A 22,946-nucleotide genomic window follows, 5' to 3' on the forward strand; every position below is an offset into this window, starting at 1 on the left:
AAGCACTATTATAGTTATTGGAGAAAAAGAAGTGAATGTGGCTCTCTCTTTACCAATTTCATGCTGAAAGGAAAACCAGAAATCATAATTATAATTCCTATAAATCAGAGACATGACATTGGTGATTTTGTAGCAACAACTTCACAGTGAGTATGGGAGGAGACAACCCTGAACAAGAGATAGTTGATATGGGAGCCATCATCCAGGCAATTATCTAGGAGCAGGTACTCCAGGCAGTAAGAACAGCAAGTACATCCCCCATTGATGGGGATGGACCTGACTTCCTTCAGAAAAGGAAAACAGCACTGACATGCTTGCTTGTGAAATAAGAATGGAAATGTACAATGAAGAAAAAAGAGGTCAAAAATGAAGATAAGGATAAATTAGATAGATATGGGATACTGTGGATTACAAGAAGAAAAGTTCTGATATTAGTATAAAACTAACATGACCCACTGGAACCAAAGTGCTAAAATAGCAGTCAGACACATCTGATTCATCTAAAGAAGACTTCTAAAATGTGATTCTAGCTGGGCTCTTGTGGCTTACAATTGGAATCTTACTTACTCAGGAGGCTGATATCTGAGGATGAGTTTTAAGGAAACCCAAAGAGGAAATTTGTTAAGACATGTCCAATTAAACACCAAAAATATGGTATAAAGTTGTGGTTCAACTGGAAGATCACTAGCCTTGAGGAAAAAACTAAGAAACAGCACCCAGGCCTTAGGTTCAAATCCCAGGACATCAAAAACAAAGAAGCCAACAAATAAAATTTGGTGCTCAGTCATTTATCACTTAGCATTCTAGTTCAATGTATTTGGTATGAGTCTTAGAAATTATATCCTTAGCAAATGCTCTGCCCGGATATTTTGCTTCATTACCAACTTTCAAACCCTTGGCAGCACCAATGTCTCCTCCCAGTTAGCATAGCAGTCAACCATTGGAAATTTGAAGATATATTTTATTAATCATAAGAATTCTTATCATCTTTCCACATACATCAAATGAGTAGTCGCCACATTTCACTATTCTGAATGTTTATAATCCTCTTTTGAGTTAATAAGCATTAAAGCTTAAAAATTCTAGAGTGGTTATCAAATTAATTCAATAGTCATCATTCTTCCACCCAATCTTGTAACATATGTTTATAAAAGGAGAGATTATTTGAATGTGTGTACATGATACCTTCTATCTCTAATAATCTCAAGAAATCGGGTTTTACGGAAACATCCTGATTGTTTTGTCAAAGGAAAGTTTAAGAGATTTAAATAAGAGACCTAACATCTCACAAGGAAAATGCTATTGGCTTTAGAACAATTTCATTTTTCTAGAACTGTGGAAATCAGTTTCAGAAATGCCAGAGGCAAAGGGTATTATTCAAATCACATTATCATGAGGTACAAGCAGTCTGTCTAGATCAACCTTCCAGGAAAAAAATTCAATGAATGAAAAGCAATGCTTCTAAAACAAGCCGGGTGTTGGTGGTTCATGCTTGTTATCCTAGCTACTTAGAAGTCTACAATGAATGGATCCCAAGTCAAAACCTGGCCAGTAAAATCCTCCCTGTCTGCAACCAGCAGACAGTAAACATTAGCTCTATTCCTGAAGCCCAGATGGACGGCCTCTGACAACAGACACCCAGACACACAACAACACCCCTATTTGAAATATTATCAAATACATTCACGTAATATCTCCTGCTTGGGAGATAATGTTTAAAAGATGTATCAAAGACAGTTCAAAAAGGCATTTAAAAATTGATATTGGAAATATGTACTCACTGACTGAAATGCAAGTTACTGCCAGAATGGGGTTAGAGGCCCATTTGGTAACTTATCCACTCAACCATCTTTCGTCACATCCTGTCAGCCTGAACAGTGAGACTTTTGAATGCAAGGAATGTGTGTGAGCATATAGCTTGTAAAAGTAATAATCAAAAGCTAGGCATTGGAAGCTCAGGCCTGTAAAACTAGGTACTCAGAACTCTGCGATATGAGGAACTCAGTTCAAAGCCAACTGAGCAAAAAAGACTCTTAGCTCCATTTAAACAGTAAATAAAGAAAGCTGAGCTGTGCTTCAAATGGTAGAGCATATAAAAGCTAAGCAACAGTACCTAGGTCCTGAATTCAACCCCAGTGCTGCCTCTCATACACAAAATAATCATGATTACACCACAGTATATGCACATGTTGACAAGGGATGTAGATGAATGGGATGATGACATCAGGTAGCTCACCTTTAGTCTCAAGTTTTCTGTACAGCGTAGCCCAGTCTTTGAAAAGCCATAGGTGAAATCTTTCCTCAAAATCAGCGGATACATTCTCACTTCCCTCTGCACATTTATATTATGTATACACACCTATAAGGGCTAAATTTTATAACTAATTTTCATTTTTTATTGTGAAAATACTGTACAGAGAAATGCATAATCTTACACACATGCTTCAGAATTATGTGCCCTTGTTTATGTTTCATAGGGAGCACAATATATTCAGCCTCTGGATCATTGTTGTAATCTTAGCTGTTCACAAGGATGGAATCTGAGGATCACAGTTTGATGCCAACCCAAGCTAATAAATCCTCAAATTCTTATCTTCAATTAACTAGAAAAAGCCAGAAGTGGAGATCTGGTTCGAGGGGCACAGTGACAGCATTGAGTAAAGCAATCTAAGCAAGAGCTCCAGACCCTCAGTTCAAGCCTGAATATTGGCCCACTACTACTTCAAACGCCAACCTCCCCCCAAACACTAAACCAAAAATATGTCAAAATATTTTGTAACTCGTGAAGCAAAATCCAATGAGACAACATAGTTGCTAGTTTGTTAAAGAGTTGGCGGGGAAACCTCAAATTCAACATGTGTTCAAATAACATAATGAACAAGCAACCAAGTAAAATTTCCCAGTAAAGAAACTTCCTTAGTATTCACTGGGACCCCTGACAAAGCGACATTTTTCTATGCTTTTTGAAAATTAGTGTTTTTTTTTTCAGAAGGTAAATAGTATAAATCTTTACTGTAAGTTATAGGAGTAATTGGAAGCTCCAAGTGAAATGAATGTACAACAAAAAGCATACAATATTACAAGTTTCTATGCCTCGGTTGACACACTAGAAACTTGTTATACTGTGGCCTCTCAGAAAGAGAAGGGGGATGCTCAGCATCACTGGTCATAAAAGAAATGCAAATCAAAACAAAAATCACATTTTGATCCCACTTACCCCAGTTAGAATGTCCATTATAAAGAAAACAAATAATAACAGATGCTGGGGTGGATATGCCTAAATGAGAACCCTACTACACTGATGGTAGGAATGTAAGCTGGATCAACCACTCTGGAAGGCAGTATGGAGGTTCCTCAAAAGACTAAATATAGAAATCCCTTAAGATCCAGCAATCCCACTCCTCACAGTTATCCAAATGATCTCAAACTTGGGGGCAATAAGCTACCAGAACAACTATGTTCATTGCAGTATTGTTTACCATAGCTAAGATATGGAGCCAACCCAGTTGCCCCTCAATAGATGAGTGGATCAAGAAAATATGGTATATTTACAGAATGGAATTTTATGCTTCTATCAGAAAGAGTGGCATCGTCCCTTTTGTAAGAAAATGAAAAGACTTGGAAGAAATCATACTAAGTTAATCAAGCCAGGCCCAAAGAAACATGACCTCTATGATTTCCCTCACTTGCAACGATTAGCATTAGCCTATTACTCCTGAAAGTGGATCATAGTAGCTCAGGAGTTATGAATATATACATGACCATACAAAATGATGCTAATTGAAATGAATGCCAATATATAGAAACGACAGGTCTTTTGTTTAGTTGTCAAGCGTGATGTAACCAATTTACTACAGATAGTTCATTCTTCTTATTTATGTTATTTTTCTTCTCCTATTTGTTTTATCCATGGCAATTCCCATCTGTGATTGTGGTACCCTGCATTCTGTATATTCATTTATCTGATTGGGGGAAGGGAAGTGAATTAACAAAATGCTGAAATAAGTATAAATGTTGATGCATTGCAACAATGATACTCACAGGACATTGTGGGGGGAATTAACTTTACAACGCGGGGGGGGGGATTGGAGGGAAGGAACAGAGGGAGATAAATACTGGAGTGGGTAACAATGTTCAATGAGAAATGTAACTTTCTCATGTAAATGTAACCCCTCTATACAGCATCTTTATAATAAAATAGATTTTTAAAAATTATTTTTTTTCATAAAAATCTCAAGCTGATACCAACAGAACTTCTGAGTTCGTGTCAAAGAGTTTTTCAGGACTTTCAAGAAGCTAGTACTAAATACATATAACCACAATTAAGAGATAATGAGAAAAGTAGCGCTTTTTATTTTGTTAGATGAATAAAGGAAAATTTGTTTTTGTTTCTGTTAACATCGAATATGTGTTTGTTATCTGCGTTGTTCCCAAGTCAGACTAATCTCTTGTCCTTAACTTTCTTTGGTATGTATAACTTGGACATGTAATCTGAGATATAAGAAGTTCTTTGTTCAATTTGGAGGCACTTCTCCCTGGTCAAGAAGTTAGACTGGAAGAGCCTTCACACTTGCTATGGTTTCTCTCGCACAGCTTACTGAAGAACTTAGGAGTTTGAGAAAATGACTGCTAATTAAGTGCCTCTAAGTAATAAGAATTATTGGTAGAAACTGAAAACATATTTGGGTAATAAATAGACTAGAAAAAGGTTAAGTTTGCTATTTTATATCACTGCATTTCTTTTTGTCTAAGTATAGAAGCCAGACTTACCCTAAGGTCCTAGAAGAAGCAAAATGGCTTCTAGAGCTCAGATCATTTTCTTCCACAGAAGATGACAGCAGCAGAAGATATACAGGTCCAAAAGTGGCACAAGGAAGTGAGAGTTTGATTTCTCCTTAAATCTTAGGGTCGAATGTTCAATAAGGAACCATATGAACTGATGACAGCTTAAGGAGGTATCATTTCCTGTGTTGTTCGATCTTAGGAAGCTGTCACCAGTCTCTCATCACACTGTAGGTGCCATGCCTGACTGGTGACCTTAGCTGTGTCCTGAGAAGTTCCAGCAAGGCTCTGTAATGTTCACTGGAGAGTCAGGATTACACTCTAACAGGACATACAGGAATGTGGTAATAAGGTCTGAGTCAAGGTTTTGTCAGATCTAGATGATTAGTAACAGTCACTACTGTCTTCTGGCTAAGAATGTGGATATATTATCAGGGTCCTGCACACAAATTTATCACAAGTGTTAGTTTGCACCATTAACTTATGAAAGACAACAAAAGGTCATTAATGCCCTCTGACATATTCTCATTAATATTTACTAGGTTAAAAGCTATATAAAATCAAGTTCATCATGAGGAAAAAACCCAGATAAAAACCAAAACTGTTTTTCTGTACATTTCATAAGTGACAAAGTATTAAAAGTTAATGAAGCTGGGAAAGTTAAATGGATTTCTTTTTTACTATGGTTGAAACTGTCTTTTACATTTCAACTACTTAACAAAAAGAAGGTAGGCCAATCATGGCCAGTGGCTCACACTTGTAACTCTAACTATTTGTGAAGCTGAGATCTGAGGAAAGTGAATTATAGCTAGACCAGGTTAGAAAAATCTGTGAAATTTTGATCTTCAATTAACCATTCAAAATCAAGAAGTGAAGGTTGTTTCAAGTCATAGATGGCTACCCTTGAGTTAAAAAAAACTAAAAGTCAGCTCCCTGAGTTCAAGCTCCATTATACACACACACACACACACACACACACACACACACACACACACACACACACACGCACGCACATACCTATTTTATCTCAAAAATAGCTAGAGACCAGGAAACAGAAACAAGATGATATTTTTCTTTGTTTTCTTTCATTTTTGTCATGTTTCTTCATTTATCTCTCTTTGAGAAGTGAAAGGGGTCATATTAAAAGTGAGACAAATGATGAACATGTTTAACAGTGATATTCAATTGGTACTATATTGAAAATGACCTATGCAACTTGTTTGTGGGGAAAGACGGGAAAATGAAGAGATGAAGGGAAAGGGTAATATTATCCAAAAAGAAATGCACTCAGGGAAGTAGTGTCATTCTTTAGCAAAAGATCTCAGAGACAGTGCTCAGGCCCTTGATTCAAGCCTGATTACTGCCTGAAACAAAAACAAATACAAAAGAAATGTAGTCATTACCACACGTATGTAACTATCCCTTCTACAGCAAAATAATGATAAGACTAAGAATAAGAAGAAGAAGAAGAAGAAGAAGGAGGAAGAAGAGGAGGAGGAGGAGGAGGAGGAGGAGGAGTAGGAGGAGGAGGAGGAGGAGGAGGAGTAGGAGGAGGAGGAGGAGGAGGAGGAGGAGGAGAAGGAGGAGGAGGAGGAGGAAATTAATAAAACCAAACCATTGAGAGAGAAAAATTGAGACAGCAAGGGAAGGGGTGACATTTCAAAAAAGAAATATATCCATACCTGACTTATATGACTATAAACTCTGTGTAGCTCATATTTGTTATAATAATACAAAGAAAAAACAGAAATATAGTGCTGGAGGCGTAACTCAAATGGAAGATCTGACTAATATGTATGTGATACCAAGTTCAAAACCCATTATCAATTTCCCCTTCAAAAATGGCTCTTCTCATCATGTGTGCTTTCCCTAGCTTATGAGAAGGGGTGCAAACAGTTAAAGAGAGAGGGAAATAAGCTATCGGGCACAGAACTGTGCTTTTAAGGAGCAGTACTTGCTAGAACACGTGTTGACTAGAACAGATGATGACTCCATGTTTTCTGAAATAAAGAGACCTAGTTGAACTTGAATACAGGTTCCACTGTATATGAGATAGGGACTAAAAATTAACTAAACTCTCTGGAGCTCAAAGTCTTCATAGTTAAAATGAGCATAACAATACATATCTCACATTATGAGATCGGGATGTTATCAAATCTGGAGTGGGTTTTATCTTATGTGTGTGTGAAACACTCAAACACTGCTGGAAGGAGTATAAACTGGCATGATGTTTACTATATTACTTAACAGTAATAAAGCAACTATACCGACTCCTGCCTGTTATCTTACAAAGAGGTTGAGAAAAGAGGATCAAAGTTCTAAGGCAAAACAGGAAAATGGGTCAGACTCATCTCCATTGAGCTCTAAAAGAGCTTGAGGTGGAATTTGGTTCAAGTTGTAGAGTGCTAGACTTGAGCAAAAATCTCAGGGACAGTGCCCAGGCCCTGAGTTCAAGCCCTAGGACCAGCAGAAGCGCCCGCGCGTGTGTGTGCGCACACACACACACACACACACACACCACAAACACACATACACAAACACACACACAATTTTGTATGTTCCTATCACCCCACTTAACAATACTTTCCCATTTCCAAGCTCACCAGTTGTTGTTGTTTTTTTTTGTTTTAAAAGGGACTGGCTGTGTAGCTCAGGCTGCTCTTAAGCTTACAATCCTTCTGGGTGCTGTGATTACAGGCATGTGTACCATAATTGGCTTCACTCAGTCACTCTATCTATAACATTTTTTGCAAGAAATTCATTCATACTCATGAAGATATGTGGCTTAAAGCTGTTCATATTAATATTCTACTATACAAAATATAAATAATATAGCTGGACATGGTACTATACTACCACATGGTAATGCCAGACAGAATTAGGAGTTGAGGAAAGCCAGATTTACACTGCAGAACCTTGTCTCCAAGGAAAGAAATTCTATAAATATAAATCTACTCTGAGACATACAATATGTTAATATAATGGAACATATAGATTATTGTTAATGGAAATAAAATCTTGGCAGAAAATTTAAATACATACATATGTATATATATTTAAATTTGAAGAAATAAAATTTCAAGTAGTATTATCTGCATTATTCAGTCTGTCACCTACCTATTTACTCAAATATTGATTTCTGTTTAGTCTTCACAAAATACTGTTCTCTCACATAAGTACAAAAAATCTGCATAACAAAAAGTACAAAAAAGTACATTATCATAAATGCAAATGTAGTTTATTCCCTACCATGATTATTTGGAGAAAACATGCATTAAGCTAATGGCATTGAATACTGCTCAAGAAGGGGAGTCAAAGAGAATGTAGATTATGTGTTTGTGTGTGTGTGTGTGTGTGTGTGTGTGTGTGTGTGTGTGTGTGTGTGTGTGTGTGTGTTCCATGTGTAAATAATGGAGTCAGAAGTGACCTAATATTCCTGTTTAGTCTTTTTGCTCAAAGCTGACACTCTACCACGAGAGCCACATCTCCACTTCTGGATTTTGGTTTCTCAATTGGAGAAATATCTCAGATTCTTCTGCATAGGCTGTTTTAAACCAGGATCCTCCGATTTTTACCTCTAAAGTAGCCAGGTTTCAAAATATGAGCCATAGGTGGACAGCAACTACATTAATATTTTTGCATGTTTGAATGAATTTTAGAGTAAGACATATATGCTACTTTTGAGAATTGAGAATGTAGGACAATAGTAATTAATATTTAAGAGATCATAAAGCAAACAAACCTGAAAATAGAATTTAGCTGAGAATAATATGGAATAAATCAAAATTACCCATGACAGTTTTCAGTCTGTGCACAGAAATGATTGCATTGTTGGAGCCCAAGGCCATCAGATAGCTAAGCTCCAGCTGGCTTCTATGCTCATGAGGCCAGCTAGTGCTATTCACAAGAATGTGATGTTGTTGGATGGCAGGGATCAGCTTCAAGTTCAGAACCTGAAATATTTCTATTGATCTAGAAGTGGAAACACAGCAGGACCAGAATGTGATTAGAAGTGCTGAATGCAAAAACCATAGAGTCCAAGGAAGACAGAATAACTCTTTCTATATCTGAAAGAGTATTCTCTCACAAAGAACCCGGAGCCGAATATGGTGGTCAATGTGTGTAATCTCTGAACTTGAGAGGATGATTTAGAAGTTAGCTTGAGACCAGCCTATGTTTTAGGCCAACAGAAGGACACATAGTAAAATGCTATCTTAAAACAACAACAACAACAGTCCCAATAACTGGGAATATGTTTAGTGGTAGAGTGCTGGCCTCACATGCATGAAGCAATTGATTTGATTCCTCAGTATGATATTAGCAGAAAAATTGGAATTGGTAATGTGGCTCAATTGGTAGAGTGCTAGTCTGGATCAAAGAAGCTCAGGGAGAGGGCCCAGGCCCTGATTTCAAGCCCCAGGGCCCTGATTTCAAGCCCCAGTGCTGGCAAAATTAAGCAACAACAGCAACAACCAAATGCAAAGTGCTGTTTGTTGAAATAAATATGTTGAAGAATTGTTGATGCTCACTAGAAAATTGTGCTGTCGCCATTCATAATGAACTTTGTTAGAAAAAGTAAAATAATGAAATATTATCTGGCATTAGACAGGACATAGTGAGATCTAAAAATGATAGCTGCTTATGGTGACTTGACACAACTAACATTACAGATACACTTTCTAGATTGTAATTTTTTAAGGATACAATCGTGGGTTTTTTTCTTTTTCAAAATAATTATACTGCAGGGGGCCAGTGGCTCACCCCTGTAATCTCAACCCTCTGAGTAGCAAGGATTATAAGCATGCACCCCTGGCAACTGGCTAAAATAATTGCTTACCTGAGACAGAAGCCAGTTAGTATTAATTGTCAATCATGTTTAACTTTGTAAAATAAACTTTAATGAAAGGCCTTACAGTAGAAATAAGGAATAAAATGTGTCTGTTTGATAAAAAGTTCTTACTAAAAGCTACATATTTTACTTGATTTTTTTCTTTCAAAATTGTGTTTTCCAGAATAATACCTTATCTTTCCTTGCTGTTTCTTTCGTTTATTTCATACATGCCCACATCTTCTTCAACTATCATTTATGTGAAGAGCTTGCACATATCTATTTTCAGTCCAAATTCCTTGTATGCATCTATCATACACATATTCAACTACCATAAAAACTTGTGAAACAATAATCACCCCTTTCCATTACTGGATATTAATGTGTAAGTAAAATTTAGGAAAACAAAGAATAACATCAATAAATATAACTAGATTTTAATAGTAAGGTTAAACATAAATTCAATATTGATTATTTTCTGAGCAATTTAATAAAAACCTCAAGGAAAAGAAATCAACTATTTTGAGTGCTGATATTGTGGTTTAAACTAAGGATCTTAACTTCTCACTTAAGCTTTTTCCCTAATGGGTGGTGCTATATACATGAACCGCAACTCCCCTTCCAACTTATTTTGGGGATTATATAGAGATAAGAATCTCATGGAATAAAAATTCAGCTGTGTCCTTATCCTGGGGTTCATTTCAATTAACATCATCTTTAATGGTCATATGGTACCATGTACTAGTTATTACAAGTAAAGGAAACTATGGGACCTATGTTTATTTGGGCCTGGAATATTTCACTTAATATAATTTTTTTCACATCTTTCCATTTCCTTACAAATGGGAGATGTCATTTTTCTGATAGAGGCATAGAATTCCATTATATATATATATACACACATACGCATATATATACATACATATATATATGCATATATATATATATATATATATCACATTTTCTCTTTTTTATTGGGCAAATAACGTACAGAGGGTTTGCAATTACATGGGCTATGTAATGAGTACATTTCTTATCAAGAATTGTTGCCTTCTCCTTTGTTTCCCCTTCCCATCACTTTCCATTCCCCCCCACCCCTCGTCCCCCCACCCCAGCCACAATAGTAATGTTAGTTTTTCAACATAATATCTTGAACATCTCATTGTTGCAATGGGTCCACCTATATCCCTATTTAAACAATTTGGTTTTCCCTTCGCCTCCACAAATTATACCAACATAAAATACAGTGAAAACAGGGTTATACTGTGGGGGAGGGCCATACAAAGCAACAAAATAATCATCTTATAAATATGTTAGAAACAAGCAAAAGAAAGAAAAAAAAATTTTGAAGCCTTATCTTGGGGTTCATTTCGCCTCACATCAACTGATCTGACCTTTTCTACTTGTCTCAGACATATAGTAGTTATTGCAAATAAGGGAAACCCTGGGACGTAAGTTTCTTGGGGCCTGGTTTATTTCACTTAATATAATTTTTCCAAGTCTTTCCATTTCATAACAAATGGAGCTATGTCATTCTTTCTGATGAGGCATAGGATTCCATTGTGTATATATACCACATTTTCTTGATCAGTTCATCTACTGAGGGCCACCTGGGTTGGTGCCATATCTTAGCTATAACTGCCAAGACAGCCATCTACCATCTCAACAAATGAGCTGGCCATCGTGATTTACATCTGAAATCCTAGCTAATTATGTGGGAGACATAGGTAATAAACTCTCAGTCAATCTAAGATCACACCTGTGCAAAAAATGCAAGACCTCAAGCAAATTATATGGACTAGAAGTATGGCAATATTGGTTGAGCTGCTTGGTGCTATACAACAAAAGTCCTGTCTAGCAAGCAGAGAACTCCTGGATAGAACCTCTCTTCCACCAAAAAGCCTAAATAAGTTTGTCCTATCTAAACATCTAATTTCAAGGCCACTGACAGATCAGAGATGGTGACCTCTTTAAAATTAGGTATTCAAAAGAGACAAAGTTATTTAGGCTTTGAAAGAATTGAAAAGGGAGGAAAATGCATGTGATTTTTGTAAGCTCCATAATTCTTGAAAACATAAAATGCTCATATCCATGTATGTATGATAATACATGTATGTAAATATATGTACAAGTAGTTCATCCCTTTTCTGTGTTGCAAATGGTACAAATGAATCTGCACAATCACTACTCAAAGGCATGAATAGACAAAGAGAAGGAGCAAAGAACTCATATTCAGGAGTCTATGGCTAGGCAATAACCCTAAAAATCTTTTACATCAGTTTTCATGTATCAGTTACTGCAGTACAGGGACAGTAAGGCGACAATGGGATACCAGGCAGAAGAAATGAGAGAAATGAAAGACGAGAGATACAAATGGCACAATATTCTTTCTGATGGGTAAGTAGAATTTCCAGTGTGTGTTTGTGTGTGTGTGTGTGTGTGTGTGTGTGTGTGTGTGTGTGTGTGTATTGCATTTTCTTCATTCATTTCTCTCTTGAGGGGTATCTGGGAGGATTCAGTAAGCATGGTTGTGCTGAAACTTTAACTATATCCTCGTTTGTAAATTTCAGGTAAATGCCTAGGAGTAGAGTTGATGGATAATATGGAAGTGGGTAGTCAAAAGAGAGGTGAAGGGAGAAAAGGTAGAATGAACAAGAGGAATTGGAGGAAGTGCAGAGAGGAATCCAGTAAGTTTCCTACAAAATTAAGAAGAGTGAAGGAATATATTCATAGAGGAGGGATGGATTAGAATGTTGAAAGGGTTGGCATTGATCAAAGTAAACTGTGCACATTAACTGCTTTATTTAATGATAACTCAAAATAATGATTAAAAATCATGTCTCTAAAATGTTATACAATTAGAAGCAAAGCATGAGAATGTGCTCAGATCATCTCTAGGGTCTATAAATCTTTTTTCGTTAGGATGAGTTTTAGAACAAGAGTAATGATTCCTATCATCTGAAGAAAATTTAATGATTTCCAGCTATTTAAAATAATCATTTTAGGAGATATGGCTCAAGTGGCATTGGCTACCTCATGAGCAAAGCTCTCAGCTATTGAATACAAGTCTTGATCTCGAACATGAGTTAAAAGAATCAATAAAAGTCAAGCACTTTCTTGGGCACTGGTAGCTCATGCCTTTAATTCTAACTTTAATCAGAAGGCAGAGATCTGGGGATCTCTGTTAAGTATCAGCTTTGATAGGAAAGTCTGTGTGATTCTTATTTCCAATTCACTGCCAAAGACAGCTGGAAGTGGATTCGTAGCTCATAGACTACAGCATAAAGCTCAGGAACAGAACCCAAGCCTTGAGTTAAAGCCTTAGAATAGTGCATATATATACACAAATGAAGTAAGTCACTCAAGTTCTCAACCTTCCATTTCCCTAATCTTAACTCTAATCCTGGTCAAAACCCTAAGAGTAACCTTGATGATAATAGTAACCCAATCCTAAAATTAATGGAAATTACTCGAGTTTAGATACATCTTTACAGATACCCATTGTCTTTGAAATGATTTGCAATTTGCTCCAAATCCTACAGATTCCCTAACTTGGACTCTGAAATCTATCTTGTTCCCTATTAGGAATCATTAACCTCAAATCCTCAAATCATGAAAAATACCATAGTTTCCATTGATCTTAACTTTTACTGAACTCCTCTATATCAAAAAGAAGCTGCGGGTTTACTTAAAATCTACTCTACTTCCAAACCCTAGTTATATATCTAAACATTACTAGAAACCTAACTCTATATTTAACCCTATTGAACCCTGAATAGGAAAATTAGGGAAACTCTGTAGTTTTTGTTAAATTTCGCACTTACTTTACTTGAAAGTGTTAGTAGAAACTCAGTTTTACCTTAAAGCGTTCCGTTCCCTAACCCTAAGCCTAAATTGAATTAGGAAAGTAAACCTAAACCTAGAACTAATGGACTTTGGAGTCTAAAAGCCAAACAAATACATTAGTTTTTATTCATCCTAACTTCAATTCAACTCATCTTTCTAAAAATAGTTTGTAGTTTCACTCATTATCTTTTCTTTATCGTAACCCTAACCCTAACTGGAATATTGATGTTAACCCTCACCCTAATCATACTCTAATCTTAATATTATTAGCAGTTTTCTATTTCACATTCATCCTAATTCTAACTCTACTTGTTATTCGAAGATTTACTTTCAGTTTGACCCTAAATTTTCCATTTCCCTAATGCTTACACAAAGCCTAGCTAACTAAAACCTAACTTTCACCCTAATGATAATCCAATTCTAATGTTTAAGAAAGATACTCTAGATTTTAATCATTCTAATGAATATTCCTGTTTTCACTCTGGAAATGAGTTTCAGTTGGCTCTAATTCCCACAAATTTTCTGACTCTACCACTAAAGTTATCTTGTTCCCTCACATGAGCCATTATATTACTTGTCCTCAAGTTCTCTTATCAGGAAAAATACTGTATTTTCCATTGATTCTACCTTTTCCTGAACCACTGTATCTGAAAAGTTTCAGATTTACTTACCATCTGGTCCATTACTTACCGCTAACTCTCAACCTAAACCAGGCTGGAAAACTCTCATTAATCACTACAAGAATGATCACTGAGACATAAATATAATGATAATGTCTTAGTTACTATTCAGCCTCACATATTTGCTTCTACTTGTTAGTGGACACAATTTTATACTAAAAGCTTTCTTATTCGTAACAGTAAATAAATCAGAAGAAAATACTGATCCTAATCTTAATCCAAATTATATGTCAATGCTAACACTAACACAAGTACACTAGTTTTCACTCATCCTTCCAAACATGTTTCAATTTTTTCCAATATCTTAGTCATTTTCTAACACTAAACTTAATCTTTCTTAACTGGAACATTGAAAATAACCATCAGCCTAATTGTAAGAAGTTTCATATATTAATAGCAATACTCTAGTATACATTCATTCTAATTCTTACCAGGCATATATTAAAATTTACCTTCAATTTGACCCTCATTTTTTTTCTCATTTACTCTAAGCCTAACCATGGCTGGAATCCTAACCATAACCTTGACACTACTCGTATCCCAATTCTAAAATGTATGAAAAATGCTCGTTTTGTGCAAGCCTAACTGAAATTCCACTGGTAATTCTTGAAACAAATTGCAGGTTTTCTGTAAACCCTACAGATTTTTTCACTCTTAACTCTGAATGTATTTTGTTCCATAATAGGAATCATTATACCCATTTATCTCAAACCCTGATATTGTGAAATGCATTGTACTTCCATTATCCCAGCTTTTCCTAAATTCCTAGAACCTAAACAGTTTCAGCTTTACTTAGTATTTAACATTTCTTTTTTTTTTCTTTTTGTAGGTCGTGAGGCTTGCACTCTGGGCCAGGGCATGATCCCTGAGTTCTTTACCTCATAGCACCGCTTTTGTGTTTTATGGTGGTTTGAGATAAAAATCTCATGGACTTTCCTGCCTGGGCTACCTTTGAACTGTGATCCTCAAAAACAGCTTCCTGAGTAACTAGGATAATAGGCGTGAGCCACTAGTTTAACCCATTTCTTTACTCTATCCTCAACCCCGGTTAACCAGAAACGTAATCCAAATCACATTCTGATTTAACACCAAATGGCTAATGTAAGGAAAATTGTCTAGATTCTATTCAATCGCACATTTTTTTTGGCTTCTACTTCTTATTGGAAAACTAAAATTTACTGTAAAGCTTATCCTTCCCTAACCCTAATGGGAACAAAAATGTATCTCACACTTTAAACCAAATTATATCTGAATGTTTAAAGTAACACAGACTGGTTTTCATTAATTCTTGCCATTCATTCTTCTTAAAATATGTGGCAGTTTTACACAATGTCTTACATGTTTTTCTCATCCTAACCCAGCTCTAACTGGCACACATTTCCTAATCCTAAGCCTAGATATAACCGAATCATCATGTTAATAGCAAGCCACTTTTTCATATTTATCCTAACTCTTTCTCATTGTGTAGGTCTAAATTTTACTTGCATTTTGAACATATTTTTAAGTGTTTTTCTATTTCCTGTCAGGTTTTATTGTTCATTATTTTAAAAAATTTTTATTTTGTTGAAAAGATGCTTTAAAGAAGGATTAGTTACACGTGTAAGGTAAGGAGTACGTTTCTTGTTGAGCATTGTTACCCACTTCTTTCTTGTTCTCCCACTATCACATCCCTCCCCACTTCCCTTACCCCTCCCTCCCCATGGTGTAATCTTCATTTTCAACATAGTGTCTTGTGAGTATCATTGTTGCAATGGGTCATCCTCTGATGAACCTAAATTTTCTATTTCTATAATCCTAATTCTAATTCTGTCTGGGATCCTAAGCATAATAATAAGGATAACTCAATTCAAAAGTTAACAAAAAATATTCAGGTTTTTATTCATCCTATTAATTCTTTGTACATCTTGAATTATGTTGCAGTTTAGCTTCAATCTTCCAAATTAGTTTATATGCACATCTATAAAGATGTAATTTTATGTGAGAAACAGAAGATCTTTGGAGGAAGGAGTAATGAGAAGGAAATAGAGGGAGTAAAATCCAATACGTTAAATATATTATGGAATTGTCACTTCTGACAATTACTATCTACTAACAAAATACTAAAAATTAATAAAGAACACACTGCCTTCTAGTGTTCTTTAAGAGAGCCATGATCTGACTTTTAGAAAAAAAACTCGTGCTAGATAAAATTTGTCCATGCATAATTTATATTGTTTGCCAATTATTTAACATAATGAATAAAAATTTATAGAATAAGATTCTTTGACAAAAAATATAAAACAATGACTTAGCAATTGTTTGAGAAAAAGTTATTCTTATGAGTTTTAAGAAACGGAATTGCTATATCCCTACAAAGCAATGAATTAGGTTTACTGATCTAGTATTTGTAGTAAGTGTAGAGAACATAATTGACATGAGAAACAACTAACTGTATATCTTGTTTCTTGAATGAGTGATATTTTAAACATTGTCTTTTATTCAAATAAATACTTAGGTTTACATTTCAAAATAAGTGCAATTTTATCTCCTTTCAGAACAAGTACTTATCTTGCAATTAAATGTACTAGCATATTCAGGTATTTAAAAGCTAAATTTTCTATGTTTTATATGCAGCTCTACATATTCAGAATGACATGATTTTTTATTCATAAATATCTAACCCTAGATTTTTCCTTTATCAATATAAATTGTCTCATGAGTTTGTAGTGAAGGCTCCAGTAACCAGACTGGTTAAAACAATTTCCTGAATTCTAAATTTTAAATCAAATCATTTTTAAGCTTTGATAATATCATTTATTGTCTCTTTAGAGCAATTAATCTAAAACAAATACTACTTTTTAAACATTTCACTCACATTTTAAAGAATATTAACATAGGTCAAAAAGAAACTAATTATTTCAGACTCATCATATTTGGTGATCTTATTGTGAAGAATGTAGAGAGTAGAAGGTCCTTATACTCAATAAATAGTTTTGGTTAAATTAAATCATATATCTGGATTTCTGATTTGGAGCTTAATCACATGGAAACAGGAAAATAATAAAAAAAAATTACTTTGGGATCACCAGAAAAGGATATGTGTGCATGTACCACAGTTGCTTTATTAGTTTGTAGTTGAACACTGGACTTCGATTTATATCTTGGCTGTTGTGGTGAATAATGTGAATAACAATGAACTACAGATATATTTATGAGTTACCCTCAGACAAATAATCACATGATTGGTGGGTCAGACAATATTTCAACTTTGGATTTCTTTAGGACACTGCATACAACTTTCTACAACGAGAACACTAACCTGTATTTTGACCAAGAGTGTAGAAAATTTCCTTTTCTCCACAGTGTCACCAGCCAACATTTTTACCTTTTGAGTTTTTTTAAAGGACATGTTTTTACTGTGTGCAGTGCCTAAGACTGGCCTTGGAATCAAATCCTTTTACTCCAACCTCCAATCACTTGGAATTACCAGCCTTACTACCACACCTGGTTCTTTGGCTATTTTTATGAGTTATAATAGTTAAGAAGTAGTATCATAGTAATTTTGAATTGCATTTCTCTAATGACGTCTGCTCACAAAGCATTAAGCCAACATAGACGTTGTATTAAATACAAATTTGTAAATCCACAGGCGATTTTCAGGGCTTTTTGGAAAACATGTCTATTCAGAACTTTTGTCCATTTTTAATCAAGTTTCTTGTTAATCTCATCTTTAATCTCTCTATAGAAAATCAATAATTAATTCAAGGTAGTAGAAAGGAAAAAATAAGCAACTCTTAACATTTTTAAATTTTTAATAACATGATATTGCTTAAATCATTTTTCTTTTGATGCGTGAGACTCAGTAACTCAATTTAGTTAGACCTTTTACAAGGCTATATATATTTTATTTATTTTACTTTGTTCTTTCCTGCATGAATAATTTAACATGGTTTCTTTCAGCCTCATGTAATTCAGATTTCAAACTGAAGAATAAATGGAAGGAAGCAAACAAAAAATATAGTTCCCCTCATCTGATGATGCCTCTACAAAAATGAGGAAAGTGTTCATCCTTCTAAGGACCAACGATAGAATATCAAAAAGACAATTTATTCTTCTAGGTCTTCCTTATCTTTGCGATGTAACTTAAATCATATAAAATACAATATACTGCTCAGATACCTTTATGCTTTATCAGTTTTGCACATTTTCATATGGATTTCACCTCAGTCTACAACAATCCTTCATCGTTCTGTCCCTGTTATTTTTATATTATCACAACATAAGATAACCAGTTTGATTTACAGCATAAGTTATCCAACTGGCTTCCTTGAAAGCAGAGCATGGTCAATAGATATTACTTCTGGTTGCTCACACTACATGTAATTGTTTCTGTACTACTTATCACATTCTATTTGGTATTTAAAAAAGAATGCTGGCTAAACTCAAAGCTCATTCATAGGTTTACGTTAAGGGTTTCACAAGTTTTATGCTCTTAATTCTTAAGATAACATTCGTTATAATGCTAATGTTATTACTATTGTAGTGTTGGGAAAAATTATAGTTAAAGACAGTAAGTGCATGGCCCGAAGACACACACAGTGAGGAAGAAAATGAGTCAAAGTTTCCAAAAGTCTTTCAGCAATACCAAAAAGGTGGATAAAATCTTTCCATTCTCTTACACTCTCAATTCAATATTCATATTGCTGAAGAAATAATAGCGTAGCAAATATTACAAATGGTGATTGTTTTCTATCACATTTTGTCTTCAACACAGACTGTGGTGGTGACATTGGGGTATCATGCACAGAGCTGAGCTTACAAATTGAGGTCCGAAGACAGCCAAATTTCTTCTGTCCCACAGTTTCAGTTTCTTTTTTAAAACATACCAGAACTTTTAAATATCATCACTTACTATCTTTTCACAATCCCCAAACGAATTAAATTGACATATAATCAGTCCAAAAGGCTTTCAAATAAGGAGATGATACAACAGGCACCCATAAAGTAAATTTTCTTTTATTTTTAAAATTATTCTAAAAACATTGTGCTGGCTGGTCACACTTATAATCCTATCTACTCTGAATATTTGCTCAGGAGACTGAGATCTGTGGATTACACTTGGGAGCCAATCAGGGCCAAAAAAAAAAAAACTTCATGAAATTATTTTTGAAAATGTTTAATGAACTAGCAAAGAGCCAGGAATTGAGATGTAGCTTACATAGTAGATCACCAATCTAGATAGGAAAGGCCTAGCAAGACCTTGAAGCCCTGATTTTAAACTCTGAGCATGATGTTATACATGCATGACGTGTGTTAGCAGGTACAAGCGTGTTTGCTTGAACGCTGCCGCACTCACACTCACATACATTTATTCAAATTACCTTCATATCAGTGTTCTGCATTAATTTCTTTGTTAGCGATATTATATGAATAAAATAGAGGAAATAAACTCGTCCATCTCAGAACATTTTTACATGTTTTTTATTGTAATAATACTGTGCATGAACAAGGAAACTAGTACATTTTCTAACAAGAATTCTTACCTCCTCCTTTATATTTCCCCTACCATCCCTTCCCTTCCACCTCCACAAGTACACTCCCCTCCCCTTCCTTCCTCCACCTAAATTGTAAAGTTCATTTTTCAACATAGTGTCTTGTGCATCTCATTGTTACAATGGGTCAACCTGTATCCTTATTTGAGCAATTTTTCCCTTCCCCTCCCCAAATTAGAGAAGCATACATTCAAGATGTATGTGCACCAACTTCAAATACAGAGAAAACAGGGGTTATAGCGTGGGGAGAAACATACAAAGAAACAAAAAAAAATGCCATCGCTCATTATAAGTAAGTTAGAAACAATAGCAAGAAAGAAAAAACCACTTGTGTCACTATCTTGGGGTTCAATTTCTTTAACATCATCTTATCTGGTTCTATGTACATAGCTTTTCAACTTTTCTGCTTATCCCAGACATACATTCGTTATTGAAAATAAGGGAAATCATGGGACCTATGGTTCTTTGGACTTGGGTTACTTCACTCAATAAAATTTTTCCGAGACTTTCCATTTCCTAACAAAGTGGGCGATGATTTTTTCTGATGGAGGCATAGAATTCCATTGTGTATATATACCACATTTTCTTGATCCATTCATCTGGTGGGGGCATCTGGGTTGGTTCCATATACTAGCTATCGTAAATAATGTTGCAATAACCATAGTTGTGCTGGTAGTTTTAGTATGGTCTTGTTTATGATCATTTGGGTAGATCCCCAAAAGTGGGATTAATGTGTCATAGAGGAGTTTTATGTGGAGTTTTTGAGGAACCTGCAAACTGCTTTCCAAAGTAGTTGAACAAGTTTACACTCCCACCAAGAATGCAGTACGGTTCCCTTGTGGCTACATACCTTTCAGCATCTGTTGTTGTAAAAATATGGAATGCTCCATGAATTTTCATGTCATCCTTGCGCAGGGGGCATGCTAATCTTCTCTGTATCGTTCCAATGTTAGTGTATGTGATGCTAAATTGAGCACAGAACATTTTTTATATATAAAGTATAATTTGTATAGATTTTATTAAACTAGACAATTCAACAAAAATAAGTTCAAAAGAATTGTGAAATTTTAGAATCATGTACTTCTTACATAAGCACACATTTAAGAATAAAATCAAGATAGACATGCCAAAAACAAAATAATTCCAGATATTTGTAGTTCAAGAGATGTGTAGGAGGAGGAATTCAATTATTCTATATAAGGCACCTGTCAAAATGAACATTGCAGCAAGTGTTTAGGTTTGTTAAAATTTTAGTGTTTTAGGTCTGGGAAGGTGGCTCAGTGGTAGAGTGCTTGCCTTGCATGCATGAGGCCCTGGGATCTATTCCTCAGCACCACATAAGCAAAAAGAAAAAAGCCATAAGTGACGCTGTGGCTCAAGTGGTAGAGTGCTAGCCTTGAGCTGAAGAGCTGAGGGACAGCGCCCAGGCCCAGAGTTCATGCCCCACAACCAGACCCTCCCCCCAAAAAAACAGTTTTAATGTTTTAAATATGCTTAATTATGGGATTTTGCGTATATATGCCAAAAATAGGACTGTTTGCCAGGTATAAAACTTTTTGATAAAGTATTTAAGATTTATGGTACTAGACATTAAGTACTAAGTATGTACATTTTAGAGTATATGGAAACTTTATTAATGAGAAGTTGCAAAGTCTTTGTGTAAAGAAGCAGAGTGAAGAGTTAAGACTTTATCTATACAGTTTCTGTTAAAACTTTAGAGATTCCTTACTTTATTTGATGATATAAGCCATAATGTACACATGTATGTTACTAGTCACACACATACATATACACATGTATACATGCGCACATGGAGAAAGACACATAATTACAGCCAACAAAATTTCCACCAGTTGTTGAATATGCCTTAAACGGAATACTTGGAACAATATATGTTGAAGATGTATTTGTCTCTAATAGTTCATTTACCAATCCTCTTATCTCTTAAAACTGGTAGTTTTAGAGAGATTTGATTTACAAAATGCAGTACAAGTGATAGCAAGTCACTTGGAAACCTCAGTAAGTATAAGTGATATGGTGTCTCCCTGCTTCTCACGGAATGCTTACTCTTGTAGACACTCTCAACCACCGAAGTAGCAGAAAAATACCCTGGTAAAGAGTAAAGTTATAAGGCTTTAAATGGCATCCTTACTTGAGCTCTTTTCCCAACAACCAGCATGAATTCCTAGGCAGATGCGTGAGTCCTCCGAAAACTGGACTCTACATATACATTTAAGTAACCCATGTGAAAATTCCTATATGAGAAATGCTGACTGAGGTCTTGCTGATTTCCTGGCCAAGAAAGTAAGAAAAAAAAGAAAGTATTTTTAATGTTTTAAAGTTTGAGAATAATTTTTAACCTGTCAATAAATGTGTAGAACACAATTATACCAACTGACAAAAAATGATGGCATTTCATTTATGTGCTCTTGGACTTGGCCAGTGATTTTAGATGTGTCTACAAAAGTAGAATCAGCATAAATCAAGCCAGCATTTCTTCATTTAAGATATAAGGAAAGGATACTGGTTGACCCATTGTAACAATACAAGACACTCTACCAGAGGATGGGTGAAGGGTGGAGGTGGGGTGGTGTGAAAGGAAGGGATGGTAGGGTTAAAAACAAAGGAGGGGGTAACAATGCTCAATAAGAAATGTACTCATTACCTTACTTATGTAACTGTAACCCCTCTGTACAGTATTTTTAATAAAAATATATATTAAAAACATACAAGGAAAACTTATCCCCCATTGTATACACACTTAATCCAGAAATTCATTACTGAATTCAAAACCTCTTAGATTTAAATTCCTAAATAGCCATACTACATCTATATACCAGTATAAAATTGTAAGCATTTTTATTTTTTAATTTTTCACGTCTCCTTTCTATCCCTCCCCTTCTCTTATCCTATTCCCGTCCTTCTCTGAATATTATGTTTTTAATTTGCATAATTTTAAGTGTTTCACTTTTAAGTTTTTAATTTTTGTTTTACTATTTTTCCTTGTCTTTTTTTTCTTTCTTTTTTCCCCGGGCTCTACTATCATTCTATCCAACCTATTCCCTGCTTTTAGATTAGGACTAAGTTAGCTCTCCCTCTACCTTTCCACATCCCTCTATTCCTATTTATACCCACATGTCTCGCTAAAACTAATAACTTCTGGTTTGCCAAATTCTTCTTTGCTGTTCGTAGCCTATTAATGCATAGTTGTTTGATGTTGAAAAATATATCTGTTGAACTAGATTATATCTGCATGCTTTTGACTGTGCAACTACAGAC

General features: G+C 35.1%; 1 non-coding gene across 1 annotated transcript; it reads right to left on the reverse strand.

Annotated features, from left to right (window-relative positions):
* Positions 1-20,537: 20,537 nt before the first annotated feature.
* LOC122122088 lies at positions 20,538-20,644 on the reverse strand. Its single transcript, XR_006150110.1, has one exon. It is a non-coding gene; the product is annotated as a U6 spliceosomal RNA (small nuclear RNA).
* Positions 20,645-22,946: the final 2,302 nt, after the last annotated feature.

This window comes from Dipodomys spectabilis, unplaced genomic scaffold (genome assembly GCF_019054845.1).
Source record: "Dipodomys spectabilis isolate Male_0828 unplaced genomic scaffold, ASM1905484v1 ptg000203l, whole genome shotgun sequence".
In the NCBI taxonomy this organism is placed as follows: domain Eukaryota; kingdom Metazoa; phylum Chordata; class Mammalia; order Rodentia; family Heteromyidae; genus Dipodomys; species Dipodomys spectabilis.